Source organism: Gossypium arboreum, chromosome 10, assembly GCF_025698485.1.
Source record: "Gossypium arboreum isolate Shixiya-1 chromosome 10, ASM2569848v2, whole genome shotgun sequence".
In the NCBI taxonomy this organism is placed as follows: Eukaryota; Viridiplantae; Streptophyta; class Magnoliopsida; order Malvales; family Malvaceae; genus Gossypium; species Gossypium arboreum.
The window spans coordinates 113,968,367-113,985,718 of record NC_069079.1 but is presented as its reverse complement, the minus strand read 5'-3'; positions in this window follow the sequence as shown (position 1 = coordinate 113,985,718).

Sequence of the window (17,352 nt, the reverse complement as noted above, 5' to 3'; positions counted from 1 at the left end):
TCAAACCAATTTGGCCAATTTCCTAAACACATATCCTCATCAAGTTTGTTAGTCATGTAATTCACATAAATACCAAGAAACATGAATGAGTTTATCAATATTCAATTTTCACATACATGTATTTATCACTTCAAGTGTCCATGAACATGTACATATCATATATTTGTATTTCAAGTATTTCTCATAATAATTCATCTTGAATCATATCATCTCATATCGAAACTTTACCCGTTGAATCATTTTAAATATCGATGGATACAGGGGTAGTACACATGAAGTGTACAAAGTTGTAAACAGTCAATTCATATTCGAGAATGCTCATACAAACACATAAACGGGAAGCTCTCTCTCAAGCCATATAATGGGAAGCTCATGTGAGCCAAGTAATGGAAAGCTTATCCGAGCCGTATAACGGGAAGCTCATAAGAGCCATAATTAGGAAGCTCATGCGAGCCAAAACGGGTAGCTCCAAAGAGCCATTAATTACGAAGTTCCAGATAGCCATATCTCGAGAAGTTCAAGCGAGCCATATCGGTAAGCTTTGGAAAGCCGTTAATCAGGAACCTCACAAAGAACCTTTAATCGAGAAGCTCACGAAGAGTCATATATCGGGACGCTCATAAGAGCTGTGGTGTGTCTACAACACATGCAGAATCACAACCAATCAGAATGCTCTGCAGAGCTATTAATGGAAAGCTCGCAAGAACCATATAACGGGAAGCTCGAGAGGTCCAAATGTCGGGATGCTCATGAGAGCTAATAACGGGATGCTCTTTCGAGCTGTGGTGTATCCACAACATATGCAGGACTACAACCAATTTGGGAACCTTGTATCCATCGAATTTCATTTATTCAATCTAGGACTTAATACTTATCGAGCATTATCAGATATGTGACTGATTTTCATACATGTCAATTATACAATACACATACTCAACATTCAATTTAAAACATATAAATATACAATTTAATTACATGAACTTACCTTGACAATGTTCGTGCACACAAAAGTTACTAATCTGCTACTTTCTCTTTTCCTCGTTCTAACTCCGTATTTGGTCTATCCGGATCTAATTGAGCCAAAAAATTTTGTTCAAAACCCAATTTCCATGGCTAGGGTTTCCATGTTTTAATTTTGGGAAAGATGATGAAATAAGATGATATTAGATTTTTACCATCTTTAATTATTTTTATTTCCAATTTAATCCTTTTCTTTAGTTAATTTTCCATTGATGAATCATCATACTTATCTACTAACTCCTCTTAATGGCCTATTTGCTATATAAGGACCTCCAATTTTGAATTCCATAGCTATTTGATCCAGTTAGCTACTAGAATTCAACTTTTGCATTCTATGAAATTTGGTCCTTTTATCAATTAAACATGTAATCGGTAAAATTTTCTTAACGAAATTTTTATATGGCATTCTTATCATAATGCAGACCATGCAATAATATTAAAATAATTTTCCTTCTGAAATCGGATTTGTGGTCCCGAAACCACTGTACCGATTTCACTGAAAACGGACTATTACAACTCTCTCCCCCTTATAGAATTTTCGTCTTCGAAAATCTTACCAGTAAATTGGTTTGGGTATTGCTTTCTCATATTTTCCTCTGGTTCCTAAGTAGCTTCTTCTACTCCGTGTCGTTGCCAGAGGACTTTTACTAAAGCTACCTTTTTATTTCTTAACTCTTTCGTCTCATGTGTTAAAATTTTGATCATTTCTTCACTATAAGTTATATCGGCCTAAATCTCAACCTCTGTCGAAGAGATAACATGTAAAAGGTCTGACTGATACCGTCGTAACAAGACACATGAAAAACATTGTAAATATTTTCTAATTCTGGTGGTAAAGCCAACCGGTATGCAACAAGTCCAATTCTTTCAGTGATCTTATATGGCCTGATAAATCGTGGACTTAGTTTTCCTTTACGGCCAAACCGAAGAACTTTTTTCTAAGGTGAAACTTTTAGAAATACTTTATCGCCAACTTGAAATTCTATTTCTTTTCATTTAAGATCCGCATAGGATTTCTGACGATCAGAAGCTGATTTCAAACTATCTTTGATCACTTTCACTTTTACTTCGGTTTCACGAATCAAATCAACTCCATGTATGTTTTTCTCACTAAGCTCAATCCAATACAACGGAGTTCTACATTTATGACCATACAGAGCTTCATACAGTGCCATCTTTATAATTGACTGATAACAATTATTATATGCGAATGAGACTATCGACAAATATTTTTCCCAATTTCCTTTGAATTCTAATCCACAGCACCGAAACATATCTTCAAAAATTTGAATCACACGTTTAGACTGGCCATCAGAAATGCGGTACTAAAATGTAATTGAGTACCTAATGCCTCTTGTAACTTATTCCAGAATCTAGATGTAAACTGTGGATCTCTATTAGAAATAATGGAGATTAGCACTCCTTGTAACCTGACAATCTCTGAAACATACAATTCAACCAATCTATCCAGGGAGAAATCCATACGTACCGAAATAAAATGTGTAGACTTTTTCAAGTGATCAACGATTACCTAAATGGCATCTTTCTTTTTTGGAGATAGGGGTAATCCTAACACAAAATCGTAACTGGCTGTAATAGCCCCAAAGGTGCCTGATTTTCAGCTTTAACTTGCTGAAATATCAAACATCTAGATACTAATTTAGAAATATCATGCTTCATTCCTGGCCACCAGTAAATCTTTTCAAGTCATTATATATTTTATTACTCCCCGGATGAATAGACATAGTACCATTATGAGCTTCGTGCAAAATATTCTGAATAAGCTCCGAACTCTTCGGTTCACAGACTCTACGTCGGAATAGTAGACAATCATCAGGTCCTATTTGAAATTCTGAATCAGAAGTTGTTCCACATTTTACCCGTTTAGCTTGTAACTCATTATCACTGTTCTAAGCTTCACAGATCTACTACAGAAACATTGGTTTAGCTTTTAACTCAGCTAAGATTGAGCCATCATATGTCAATGACAATTGGGTATTCATTGTTCGCAAAGTAAATAGAGACTTTCTGTTCAAAACATCTGCAACCACATTTGCTTTTCCTGAATGATAATTGATAATCAAATCATAATTTTTCAACAATGCAAGTTACGTGCATTGTCTCAAATTCAAATCTTTTTACGACATCAGATACTTTAAACTTTTATGATCGGTAAATATATGACATTTTTCACCAAACTGATAGTGTCGCTAGATTTTCAGTGCAAATACAATAGTTGCTAGTTCTAAATCATGTATCGAGTAATTCTTTTCATGTGGTTTAAGATATCTAAAAGTATAGGCTAGTCGATGACGCATCACTATATATTACAAATTCCTTACCCGATTCAGGTTGAACTAGAACTAGTGCTTCAGTTAATAAGGCTTTCAACCATTCAAACTTTACATCTTTCTATAATAGTCGTGTTATTGGCAAAGCAATCATTGAAAATCCTTGTACAAATCTCCGATAATAACTGGCTAATCTAAAAAAAGTTTTGATTTTCGATTCATTTTTCGGTGGTTTCCAGTTAACAATTACTGATATTTTATTCGGATCCACTCTAATGCCTTCAACAAACACTATATGTCCTAGAAAACCAACTTCATGAAGCCAGAATTCACATTTACTGAATTTAGCATATAGTTGTTTCTCACACAAAGTTTGCAAAACAATTCTCAAATGATCAGCATGTTCCTTTTCATCTCGGGGATATACCAAAATATCATTAATAAATACAATAATAAATCTATCCAGATACGGTCTGAAAATTCTATTCATTGAATCCTAAATACTGCAGGTACATTTGTTAGGCCAAACGGCATCACAAGGAATTCATAATGCCCGTACCTAGTTCTGAAGGCTATTTTTGGTACATCCAAGTCTTTCACTCGTAACTGATAGTAACCAAAATGAAGATCTATCTTTGAAAATACTGTAAAACCTTTCAATTGGTCAAACAAGACATCAATGCAAGGTAGTGGATACTTATTCTTCATTGTGCCTTTTTTGAGCTATCAGTAATCAATGTACAATCTCAAGGATCCATCATTTTTCTTAACAAACAGAACCGGTGCATCTCATGGTGAAAAACTAGGTCGAGCAAAACCTCTGTCAGTCAGTTCTTGCAACTGTGCTTTTAACTCTTTTAATTCAGTAGGAGTCATTTTATATGGTGTTATAGATGTAAGTGTTGTTCCTGGTACAAGATCTATAGAAAATTCCACTTCTCTGACCGGCAGTAATCCGAGTAATTCCTCTACAAATACATCAGAATACTCACAGACTACTGGCACTAACTTAATCTTTGACTCAGATACTTGAATATCCAACACATAAGCAAGATCAGTGTCATACCCTTTTCTGATATATTTCTGCGCTAATATGGCTGATATCACATTAGATAACCCATCCACTTTATCAGATTCAATACAGAGCATTTCACTATTCAGACATTTTAATACAATATGCTTTTGTTTGCAATTTACCGTTGCATCATGCTAAGTTAACCAATCCATACCAATATCACATCAAATTCATCAAATGGAAATGACATCAAATCAGCCGGGAAACAATAATTCTGTACTATTAACAGACAATTTTTGCAAATTTTATCCACCATCACATACTGGCCTAGGGGGTTTGATACTTTAACCATGAATTCAGTGGACTAAATAGATAATTTTTTATTAGACACTAAATTCGTGCAAATGTATGAATGGGTAGAACCAAGATCAACTAAAGCAGTTATATAAGTATCAAGAAGAGAAAACGTACCAATAATAGCATCGGATGCAGTAGCATCCTCAAGTGCACGAACAGCATATTTTTTGGCTGGTGCTCGTGCTTCAGATTTGACAGTTGAATCTTTTGTCGTACCTCGACTACCACTCATATTTCCAGGATTACGGGGTGATCTACCTCTTGTAGTGGGGTTGCTCAGCCTTGAAGTTTGGACAGTGTCTTTCTCAGGCTTTTCTAGGCAGTCTCTTAGATAGTGGTTAAAGAAACCACGTCTAAAACAGGCTTAACTTCTCATGCAGCATTTACCAAAATGCAGTTTATTACAATGTCTGCATCTGGGTTTGGGATTTCCAACACTACCTACACTTGCTATAAATGTAACCTAAGATCTCGAATTAGAGCGTTGAATACTTCTGTCTCTCCCAAAATACCCCGTAAAGATGATAAAATGGTCATGATATTTCTTAAATTTATTTGAAGCCGACTGTTGTGACTTTCCCATAAATCTTTTACTCGAAATTCTAGCTTTCATCTCAGCTTGTCTCTTTTCTTTACTAAGCTCTTCTGCTTTATGTGCCCAATCAACAAGTACAACAAATTCTTTTAATTCAAGATTCCGACTAACAATTTTATGTCTTCATTTAAACCTTCTTCAAACAGCTTACACATTGCGATTTCAGTCAGGATACATTCTCTAGCATATTTATTTAGTCGGACAAATTCTCGTTCATATTCAGGTACTGTCATATGCCCCTATTTAAGCTCTAGAAATTCTTTTCTCTTTTGATCAAGGAATCTCTGACTGGTATACTTTTTTTTAATTCAATTTGGAAATATTCCCAAGTGACACTTTCTTTCGGTACAACAAAAATAAATGTATTCCACCACTAGTAAGCTGAGTCTTTCAGTAGAGATACAACACATTTCAGACATTTATCTAGTGAACAAGAGAATTTATCCAAAACCCTGATAATGTTTTCTAGCCAAAATTCAACCATTTCAAGATCATTTTCAGCTGTTGGTTTGAATTATTCAGCTTTATATTTACGAATTTTATCTATAGGAGGCTTCCCAGTTCTAACAAGTTCTGTACCTTGAGGCATTTCGAGAATCGATTGAGAAACAGGAGGGTATGGAGGTTGTTGTACAACCAGATTTGTTCTTACAAATTTTGTAAACCATTCGTTCATCATTTGGAAGAAGGCTTATTTAGCCTCTCCTCATTGGCCCTCAGATACGGGCCTTCTACTACTCGAGGCAACTCTTTATACTGAAGCTTGAGCATTGCTTTCAGCTTCTTTGGATTCAACTCGGTTAGATGACATTATTATATGAAAAACATGTTTAAAATGGTCAGGAGATATCACACTATCACAAGTTATATAATAGCATGTATAGCTATACTCGTACTTGCTATGTTAGTCCAAAAATCAGCTAAACCATAGCTCTAATACTAATAAATGTAACACCCATAACCTATATTCGTCGCCAGAATAGGGTTATAGAGCATTACTAAAATAAACAGATTAAATACAGGCATTTCATATTATTTAACATTAATGTTAGATATTATTCATAAAGTCACTTATATGAGTCCTCGAGGCCCAAAACATACATTAAAAACAAGTCGGAACTAAACCAAGTACTCAGAAAACTTTTCAAAAAATCTTAAAATTTTTCCAATGTGTAAGGACACACGTCCGTGTGGTCAGGCCGTATGCTCACACGGCCAAGAGACACGCCCATGTCTTAGGCTGTGTAGGTATTCAAAATAAGGCACATAGTCGTGTCCTAGCCCGTGTGCATACTCGTGTAACTCTCTGACTTGGGTCACACGGCCAAGCTACACGCCCATGTACTAGGCCGTACGAACATAAAAATTTGCATTAAATAGGTGCAGGGGTCACACGGCCAAGCCATATACTCGTGTGCCAGGCCGTGTGATCAATTTTGAGCATTCTGTTTTGAAATTTTTAAGATGCAAAGGATACATAGCCAAAACACATGCCCATGTGCTAGGTCGTGTCACATACGGCTGAGACACACGTCCGTGTATCTTTTCGTGTAGAAAAAATAAGGTCATTTCCTAGCTATATTTCTCACCCAAACTTGTCTTCCACCTATAATAACACTTAAATAAATTCTCAATTCAATATAAAACATTTAAATCAAGCCAAAACCAAGTCTTATGCATACCATATCATCATATATAACCAAGTATTCATACTTAACAATTTGATCACTTACATATATATATATATATATTCATATTTGTACCAACTATACCAACTCAAACCATGTTACAATTTGCCTTTTAGTTAATCATCAATCAATTATACCAAGACACATATTAACCATGATAAGGTCATATACTTATATATATCAAAATGTATCAAACATAAGTCATTCAAATGGCTAATCACAACAAAACATTTACATGCCATCAATGGCTAAATTAACCTGTACATGTCATTATACCAAATTTGATTTAATAAATATACCAAAAAAAGGTGATTGATAGTATGATGTGGCTCCGACCAGCTTCCAACCTTAACGAGCTTCCGAGTTACTATAAAATAGAAGAAATGAAACAGAGTAAGCATTTAATACTTAGTAAGTTTGTATAACAGGAAATTAACTTACCAATTAATTTGCATTTAAGGTAAGCAAATAAACATGCTCAAACCAATTTGGTCAATTGCTTAAACACATATCCTTATCAAGTTTGTTAGTCATGTAATTCACATAAATACCAAGAAACATGAATGAATTTATCAATATTCAATTTCCACATACATGTTTTTATCATTTCAAGTGTCCATGAACATGTACATATCATATCTTTGTATTTCAAGTATTTCTCATAATAATTAATCTTGAATTCATATCATCTCATATCGAAACCTTACCCGTTGAATCATTTAAAATATCGATGGATACAAGGGTAGTACACATAAAGTGTACAAAGCTGTAAACTGTCAATTCATATTCAGGAATGCTTATACGAGCACATAAACGGGAAGCTCTTTCTTAAGCCATATAATGGGAAGCTCATGTGAGCCATGTAATGGAAGCTTACCCGGGCTGTATAACGGGAAACTTATAAGAGCTATAATCAGAAAACTCATGTGAGCCAATAACGGGTAGCTCCAAAGAGCCATTAATCACGAAGCTCTGGATAGCCATATATCGAGAATTTCAAGCAAGCCATATTGGGAAGCTCCGGAGAGCCATTAATCAGGAAGCTCACAAATAGCCTTTAATCGGGAAGCTCACGAAGAGCCATATATTGGGGCGCTCATAAGAGCTGTGGTGTGTCTACAACACATACAAAATCACAACCAATCGGTATGCTCCAAAGAGCTATTAACGGGAAGCTAGCAAGAACCATATAACTAAAAGTTCAAGAGGGTCATATGTCGGGATGCTCATGAAAGCTAATAACGGGATGCTCTTTCGAGCTGTGGTGTGTCCGCAACATATGTAGGACCACAACCAATTCCAGAACCTTATATCTATCGAATTTCATTTATTCAATATGGGACTTAATACTTATCGAGCATTATCAGGTATGTTACTAATTTTCATATATGTCAATTATATAATACACATACACAACATTCAATTTGAAACATATAAATATACAATTTAATTACACGAACTTACCTTGATAATGTTCGTGCACACAAAAGTTACTAATCTGCTACTTTCTCTTTTTCTCGTTCTAACTCCGTATTTGGTCTTCCGGATCTAATTGAGCCAAATAAGTTTGCTCAAAACCCAATTTCCATGGCTAGGGTTTCCATGTTTTAAGTTTGGGAAAGATGATGAAATAAAATGATATTATTTTATCATCTTTAATTATCTCTATTTCTAATTTAGTCATTTTCTTTAATTAATTTTCCATTGATGAATCATCATACTTATCTATTAACTCCTCTTAATGGTTTATATGCTATATAAGGACCTCAAATTTTGAATTCCATAGCTATTTGATCCCTTTAGCTATTAGAATTTAACTTTTGCATTCTATACAATTTGGTCCTTTTATCAATTAAACATGTAATCGGTAAACTTTTCTTAACGAAATTTTTATATGACATTCCTATCATAATGCAGACCATGCAATAATATAAAAATAATTTTCCTTTTGAACTCGGATTTGTGGTCCCAAAATAACTATTCTAATTTCACTGAAAACAGGCTGTTACAAAACCAATAGGCCAAGAGATTAAAGGTGAGCAAAATTTGATTTGATTTGAAAAAATAAAAAAAAAATCAAATTTTGAGTTAATCGAATCAAGCTATTCAAATTATTCGAGTCAACTCAAATAAGAAATTTCGGATTTCGAGTTCGAGTCAAGTTGAATTTTTACAATTTGAATAGCTCAAATAATTCCAATAACAAATTAGTATAAATACCATTTTGGTCCCCGTCAATTTTAAAATAAGCAAATTGGTCTTTGTCTTAACAAAATTACAAAAAATCAAAGTAATTTTCAAATTTTGAAAATAATTTTAAAATTCAAAATATTTATAAAAATTCTAAAATTTGTATTTTTAAAAAAATTACAAATTTTTAAAAATATGAAAAATATATATATATAAAATTTAAAATTTTATAAAATAATAATTTTGGAATCTAAATAATTGATTAATGATTCAAGTTTATCATACTACAAAATCTTATTTTTTATTATTTCACCTTAAAAGAGTTTTCAAATATATATTGTTTCAAATTTATGTGTTCTAACATGGAAATAGTTATATTGTATAAGATTTTAATTTAACATTATTAATTTTTCTAATTTAACTCGAACAATTTCACTCGATTCGATCGAACACTCAACTCTAATTCAAGTTATCTGAAAATCCAAATAATAAAAGATAAAACTACATCATTTTGATAAATGCTTACGTTTTCTAAAGTTAAAAGTCAAAACTATCAAGTTAAAAGGCAAAACTACGTTGTTTTGAGAAATGTTTACCCATTAGTCTTACTTTCCTTCCTGAATCACCCCATTCTCCTTTTTTCCTTTACTCAAATTTAATCTAAAAGCTTATACTTCGTCTACTAGTAAAATAATCGGTCCATGTAAACGGAACATTGAGTATAAATAATAAGATTTGGTAATTCGACTCAACTTGACAAACTTAAAATTTTTTGACTCGATTCAACTCGACTCAATTGAATACCCATCCCTACCAGAGATTCACCTAATACCATACACTCGAAAAAAAAGTGAATCAACAAAAAAAAATCGAACAAGATAAAAATCTTAAAACTGGGTTTAAATATCTAATTTTATTTTTATAATTCATAAAATGAATATTTATTATATTTTCATTATTATTTATTTATGTTTATTAATTTATTTTTATATCGTTATGATCTAATTTGTTTTTAAACAATGGTTTTCCTTCGTTTTTTTCAAGATTTTGTACCAAAATCAAATGCACATTTTTATAAACAAAATCATGAATGCATTAATTCTATAGACAAAATTGACCCCAAAGCAAATTAAGTTTGTGACATGCTACCCTTATTTTAATGAAGTGGGACTTGGTTCAATTAATTACTATCTTGGTAACCAAAATTTGGTTAAGGATCAAAAGGCCTAATTGAGATCTAATACTGATTTATGGTGGAGAGAGAGGGAGAGAGGGAGAAATAATTAATATGGTAGCTATACCTTACTAAGACTTTTCTTGAAAAATCTGAAGCATTGATTAGGTAGAATTGATGTCGCTGTGGACTCTCCATTTTAATCTAAATAAATAAAAACAGTTGAGATGTTGGCTAACTTTAATTATATGAATAAGTTACGTAAATTATTAATTTTGTTTTAACTATTTTATTATATTCTTTTTTCATTGTTATTATGCCTCACCAGAAGATGCTTCATCACCTTCACCTCCTCAATCACAATTTCGCCCACCAGCCGCATTTCACCAGTTATACTCTTCACTGATACATGCATATTCTTATGTGGAATGCTTCCAGTTTATTTGGTCAAGGAGTGTTAAGCCTCCTCTTTATAAGAAGTATACGTAGGGTTAATCAAATCTATATCAGTTTCATAATCGCCTAGTTAAAATGATTATTATGTTCTCTAAAGGACCGATTATGACAAGATCTAATGCCAAAAACATAGCTTCCTTTACCTTAAGGGAACCTTCTTCAATCTCCTCTTTATGCCCCATTCTTGCCCTATCTTTCCACTCAACAACTCTCAATACCTCACTATCATATTAATTGCCATCCTATTTGTTCTCCTTTTCTCCCTCAACAAAACCATAGCACAATTCTAAAGTGTTAGCATAATACCTCGTGTTGACGTATAAAGACTAGTTTTTAATAGTAAAATAAAATTTTTTTAATAAAAAGAACAAATTTACTCTTTGATTTAAAGTATATAGATTAATTTATCTATTTTTAAGTGTATTTTAAATCCTAATACAAAGTCCTCCCTAATACTTTGTACCGTAAATAAACATATATGCTAGTTTTAAAATGTCTTTGAAAAAAGTTTTAAAATTTATACACCAGATCAAGAGTTTGGATTTTAGCTCAATTAATTATTTAAGTCAACCAAATTTATTTATAAAATTAAAAGTTAAATTATGATATAACAAATCACATAATCTTTAAAAAAAATTAAAAAGAAAAAAAAAGCATGGGTAAATGCATGTTCTTGATTTGGTCCACAAAAGACAAATGAGAGGCAAGTGGGTAGCTATAGGAAAAAAGGAATTAGGATCACTATGATTAATTAATGGACCACTATAATTTGGGCACGACGTATCATCATATTTTGTACATATGAAATATTGGCCCAATTATTGTTTCAAAACTTTCACATGTATACTGTTTTGACTTTTTAACTTTGAATTATATTATGATGCTTTGACCCAAATCATTGTATTTAATGAATCATTTTAATAATCATAATATTATTATCAAGATATATTAAGTATGAATTTTTTGCTTAAAATTTGACATATATTTTATTTTTAAAATATTAAATAGAAAATGTGAAATTAAAGAAACTTAGCAATGAATGCATTAAATAATTATCTATTATCAATTCATAAGAAAGTAACAAAATTATGTTTTTTATTTATTTTAAGGACAAGAGAATTTAAGAATTTGAGCATGAAGATACGCAATATTTATAAAATTAATAATTTTACGGCAAATAAATTTATTTTTTTAAAAAGGAATCCTTAAAGAGACATCAGCCATTATTATATTGTGTAAGTAGTATTTCTGACCACCCCATGTATGATGTATTTAATATGTTATTCACTTTTGATGAGGAAATAATAAGTCTGAAATATATATAATTATTATATTATTATTCTAAATACAATTATTGATTCATAATAATATCATACTAAGAAATTCCTACCTTATTATATTATATCTATTTATATTATATTTAAAATTTTGATTAAATTGATATAACCCATTAACTTAAGAAATTATTATATAGATTGTTCCCACCACATTATCCATGATCCCTTCCTAATTATGTAATAATATTTTAGTAATTTTTTCCATATCATTGACACATAATTTTGGTAATTTTTTTTTATTCTGAATCCCGAACCTTGAATCTTAAAACCTAAACCTAAATCTAGAACCCTAAACTCAAAACTCAAACCTCAAACCCTATACATCAAACACTAAACTTGAATCTTAAATTTAAAAACCCTAAATCTTGAACCTTAAATCTCAAATCAAAAATCTTGAACCTTGAATAAGTTTGGGGTTCAAAGTTTGGGATTTAGGGTTTGAGTTTGAGATTTAGGGTTTATGGTTCGAGATTTAGGGTAAAAAAATTACGGAAATAATGTGTCAACGACATGGAAAAAGTTGCTAAAATATCGTTATATAATTGAGAAGATACCATAAATGTTGTGGTGGAAAGAGTTCATAAAATAATTTTTCCATCAACTAGGTCTCAACATGGTTATAAAGTTACTAAAATCACCTCATTTTTATAAAGCAATAATTATTATTTTAAAGACAATTTTATCTTTTATATAAACAAATACTTGAACATGATTAAATTCAAACCATTTCAACTAAAATCATAATTAATCATTATATCAATTTTTTTAAAATTATTAAGCAAACTTTTGCTACAAAGATTTAGTGACTATCACTATCTATGACTAAAGCATGTTACATATTTAGCATCAATTTTTGCTACTAATGTCCAATGTTACCTTTTTTTATTCATATTAGAATTTATATTTAATATAATGATTATGTATAATTTTATACATTATCAATGAATCATACTATAACATATTAGTATTTTTTTATTAAATAAATTTTAACTTTATCTTGAATGTTATATTATAATCTAATTCGAAACAATGTATGAAATTATACACTACCATTATATTAAATATTCGCCGTTGATATGAAAATGAAAATGAAATACATTCCCAAAAATGAAATTATGCAAATAGATTCAATAATTAATACTTATTTTTTATAATAGGAACATGAGAAATAAAAGAAATCTACAATTATATGAATTTGAATCAAGGTCAAAATTTGTAATTTAAAATTTATTAAAATATATAATATTTCTGAATTTATATGAACATGAATTAAAGTCAATTTATCAATTAAATTTAAAATTAAAAAATACCATTATCTTCAAGTTTTCTAAGGTTACAATACAAATTTAAGTGAGAAAAAATATTTATCTTCTTAATTTTCACATATTTTCATTTTTTTAAGTTTTCAATCAAATAAAATTTTCTTTATTATTTTTCATTTTTAAAAATAAGATTTACTTTTTGGAAACCAAATGCATCTTAAAATATTTTCCTGCAGAACTTTCACCTTTATGGTCATTTGTGTGATATTACTTTATACATTATATATGAAAACCATAGATATTTTGAAGGGGGGAGGGGGGTCAAATATGAAAATCATGGAATAGGTGGTTGGTAATGAGAAAAGAAAATAATGCAAGTTTTTGAAAGGGTGAGTGAGCAGGCGATATGATGAGAAATGATGGGTTGGAAAGTGTCGCATACATGGTAATTATGGTGATGCATTGCAGGGCCCTTTTTCACTTTACTCCTCCAACCATATAAACCACTTTTTAGAAAGGGGTTTCCTTTGTAATTAAAATATATTAATTTATGAACAATAAGACTTTAACTCCGCTAGCAAAGGTAAATGTTTGGATCTTAAATATCTATGTTTGAGATTTATAATATGTAATTATATGTGTCAGTCTCTAAATGTTATTATATATGTAGATTTTAGTCTAGTTTGTTTGCTTTAGTTTAGATTGTATTAGTTTTAATTCATTTATGTTATAATAATTTGATTCTATTTTATAGTTATTTGGACAATCTATTTATAATAGTTTGATACTTGTGGTTACTTGAACTTGTATTTGTATTTGTAATTTGATTATTAGGCACTTCAAAAAAATTAATTTATATATATTTGTCTCATAAAAATTAATAATTAGTACTAAAAATTATATTACACGCGTATGTGTGTGGAAACTAGAATTAGAGTACATATTTGTGTTTTAAAAATAATATATAATAAACAACAAGCATATGGTTTGAAACTAAGTAATCATAATAACACATGAATGTGTACCATATTAACATAAATAGATAGATAGATAGATAAAATTATGAGTAAAACAAAATTTAAGCACATAAATACATCAAATAAACAATACTAGATTTAACAATACAACTGATGGAGATAATAAGTTGTGCATATTAAAATAAAATTATATAAAATACATCAAAATGAAGCTTTAATTGAGTGATAAATTTAAAATTTTACTAATTCAAATGGCATGAAATTCAAAATGAAAAGACTAAAAGTCAATGAATAATATAATTTATTTTAATTATGAAACAATATTTTTATAATTTTTAATTAAATTGATATTCAATTAATTTGTGACACTGATCCAATCATAAACTTTATTAATAATATAAATAGTATAAGTTTTAATATATTAATATTAATACATTCTTAATGCTGATGTTATTTTCAAAATCCTGACAAAATGCATTTTCTGTTTGTTTGTCTGCGGTATGACTTACTAGGCAACGACAATATCGAAAGAAAAAAATATTCGGAAACCCTTGTTTCATTTTTAGATTTATTTATTTCTATATGAGATAAAGCTAAAATCACCTTTCATCTTAAAAATATATACGAATTTTGGTACAATGTCTTTTTTATATATAAAATTTTGATTTAATATAATTATTTATATAATATTATTTTATATTTTTATATTACATACACAAATATTATATTTCTATAATATAAAAAATATTTGATGTAGAGATAAACAAAACTTGATTCGATTTGAAAAATTAAAAAGATTAAATTTTGAGTTATTCGAGTCAACTGAAATAAGTAATTCGAGTTTGAGTGGAGTTATTCAAATAATAGATTGGTGTAAATATCTCTTTGGTCCCTATTAATTTTGAAAATGAGCAAACCGGTCTCTTTCAACGAAAATAATTTTATAAAATTCTAAAATTTATATTTTAAAAATTATAAAATAAAAATTCTAAAGAATATATAAAGAAAGTTAAAATTTTAAAATTTTCTAAAATAATAATTTTGGGACCTAAATAAGTTAATTAGTTATTCAAGTTTATTATACTAAAGTATTTTTATTATTATTTTGCTTTAAATAAGTTTTCAAATTTATATGGTCTAATAATTAGTTATATTGTAATAATATTTCAAATTGACATGTTTAATTTTTAACTTAACTCGAACGATTTTACTCAATTCGATTCGACTCGATTTTCATTTCACTCAATTCAATTCAAAAAGATTTCAAATCAAATTAGGATGATTAAATATGACTCATTAACTCGAAATTTTTATACTCGATCCGATAGAATGTTCACCCTAATTTAATGTATTTATTTAAATGTGTATAATTGAATCAAATTAAAATTTTATATGTATAATTATATTGAATAAGAATTTATGTATAATTTTGGAGAATAAAAACAAAAAAAAAAAACACACAATAACCAGGACAGAACACAAGCAGTATGACCTAAAACCATTCGGTTTTAAATGTTGGAGCTATATTTAGTGTAAATGTGAGCTAAATCCAATTATAAAACTAAGTCTAAACAAAGACGAGACTAATCTCAAACAAAATAATCTGCTTATAATAAAATTGAGGGTTGAGATTTTACTATAAATAAATAAATATGATATTTGATAAAATCTCAATTTTATTTATAAAGATTTCTCTATCAAATAATTATTTATTAAAAAATATATATATTTTTTGTTAGCAATTTATTTTTATTTCCCATGGTACAAATGATTCCACCATCTATATCAGCACCAACACAGATTATCTTCAAATTTACGCGAACGTTGTCGTTTAGTTTTGAATGATTTTGATTAGACCTGGGCTTTCCTTACCAAACTGCAATTCCCAATATTCCTTTCCTTAAAACCGCAATCAACGGCCAAATGCAAATTCCGCATCTCATTTTACCATTGGCCCCAACTCAAAATCCTTCTCCGCCAACCAATTACCACTGAACACGTCACTAACACATCCCAACAAAAGAAAATCACTTTTCTCTCCCATGCGACATCATGATGGTCCTGATTTCTCATCATAATTGGATGCAATTACATTTACAACTGTTTATAATTCCACATCTAAATCTCCATTAATTCAAACCTCTCTTTTTCTCACCATCTTAAATGTTTTATACCATGAATCTTAACCCATTTTTATTTTTATTTTTATTTTATTTTTATTATAAAATTAAATATTTTATATTTAAAATATTTAAAAATAATTTAAATATTCTATATAGAAATATTTTTAAAACCCATAGAAAAGTTACTGATTATTTATTAGTTACTTTAAAATTTATTATTTTTAGAAATTTTTATAAAATAATTTTGAAATCATATCAAATAATATGAGAAACGAACCAAACTAAATTATAATGGATAAATTTGAAAATTTTAAAAAAACTTTACTAAACTAAACCAGTATCACCCTTAGCCCCACTAATCTCCTTTACTCTTGCCTCATTTGTTGACTACTAGTCATTTTTCCAATGTCAAGAGGCTTGCTCTATGACCTTTTCACCTGTTTGTTTTGTTTGGGACATGGTATCCACTCGAAGATGAAAATTAAATCATTTTTAGCTTCTTCACAATTGTTGTTTAAAATTAGTAATGAAAATTTAATTACCATAGAAGTGAGAAGTTAGAAAGTGACTTTTGCATCAAGATGACTTTGCTCACTTTGATCACCAAAGTTTTCAGCTCTGAGTCCTCCCTTACTTCCTCTTTATCAAATGATGGAGGTCTGATTACAATGAAGGATGCTTTTGCTCTGTCCAATTTGGGTTTTAGGATCACTAGCCTCTACAGCCTTTGTTTTGTCTTGTTAAGAATTTCAACCCTCGATTGTTTGTAATCTTCTTTCATGTATAAAAAATTTCATTTGAAAAAAAGTACATTAAATCCGTATCAATCTTTTTTACTTTTTTTATTAACTCATGCACGAGTTTAAA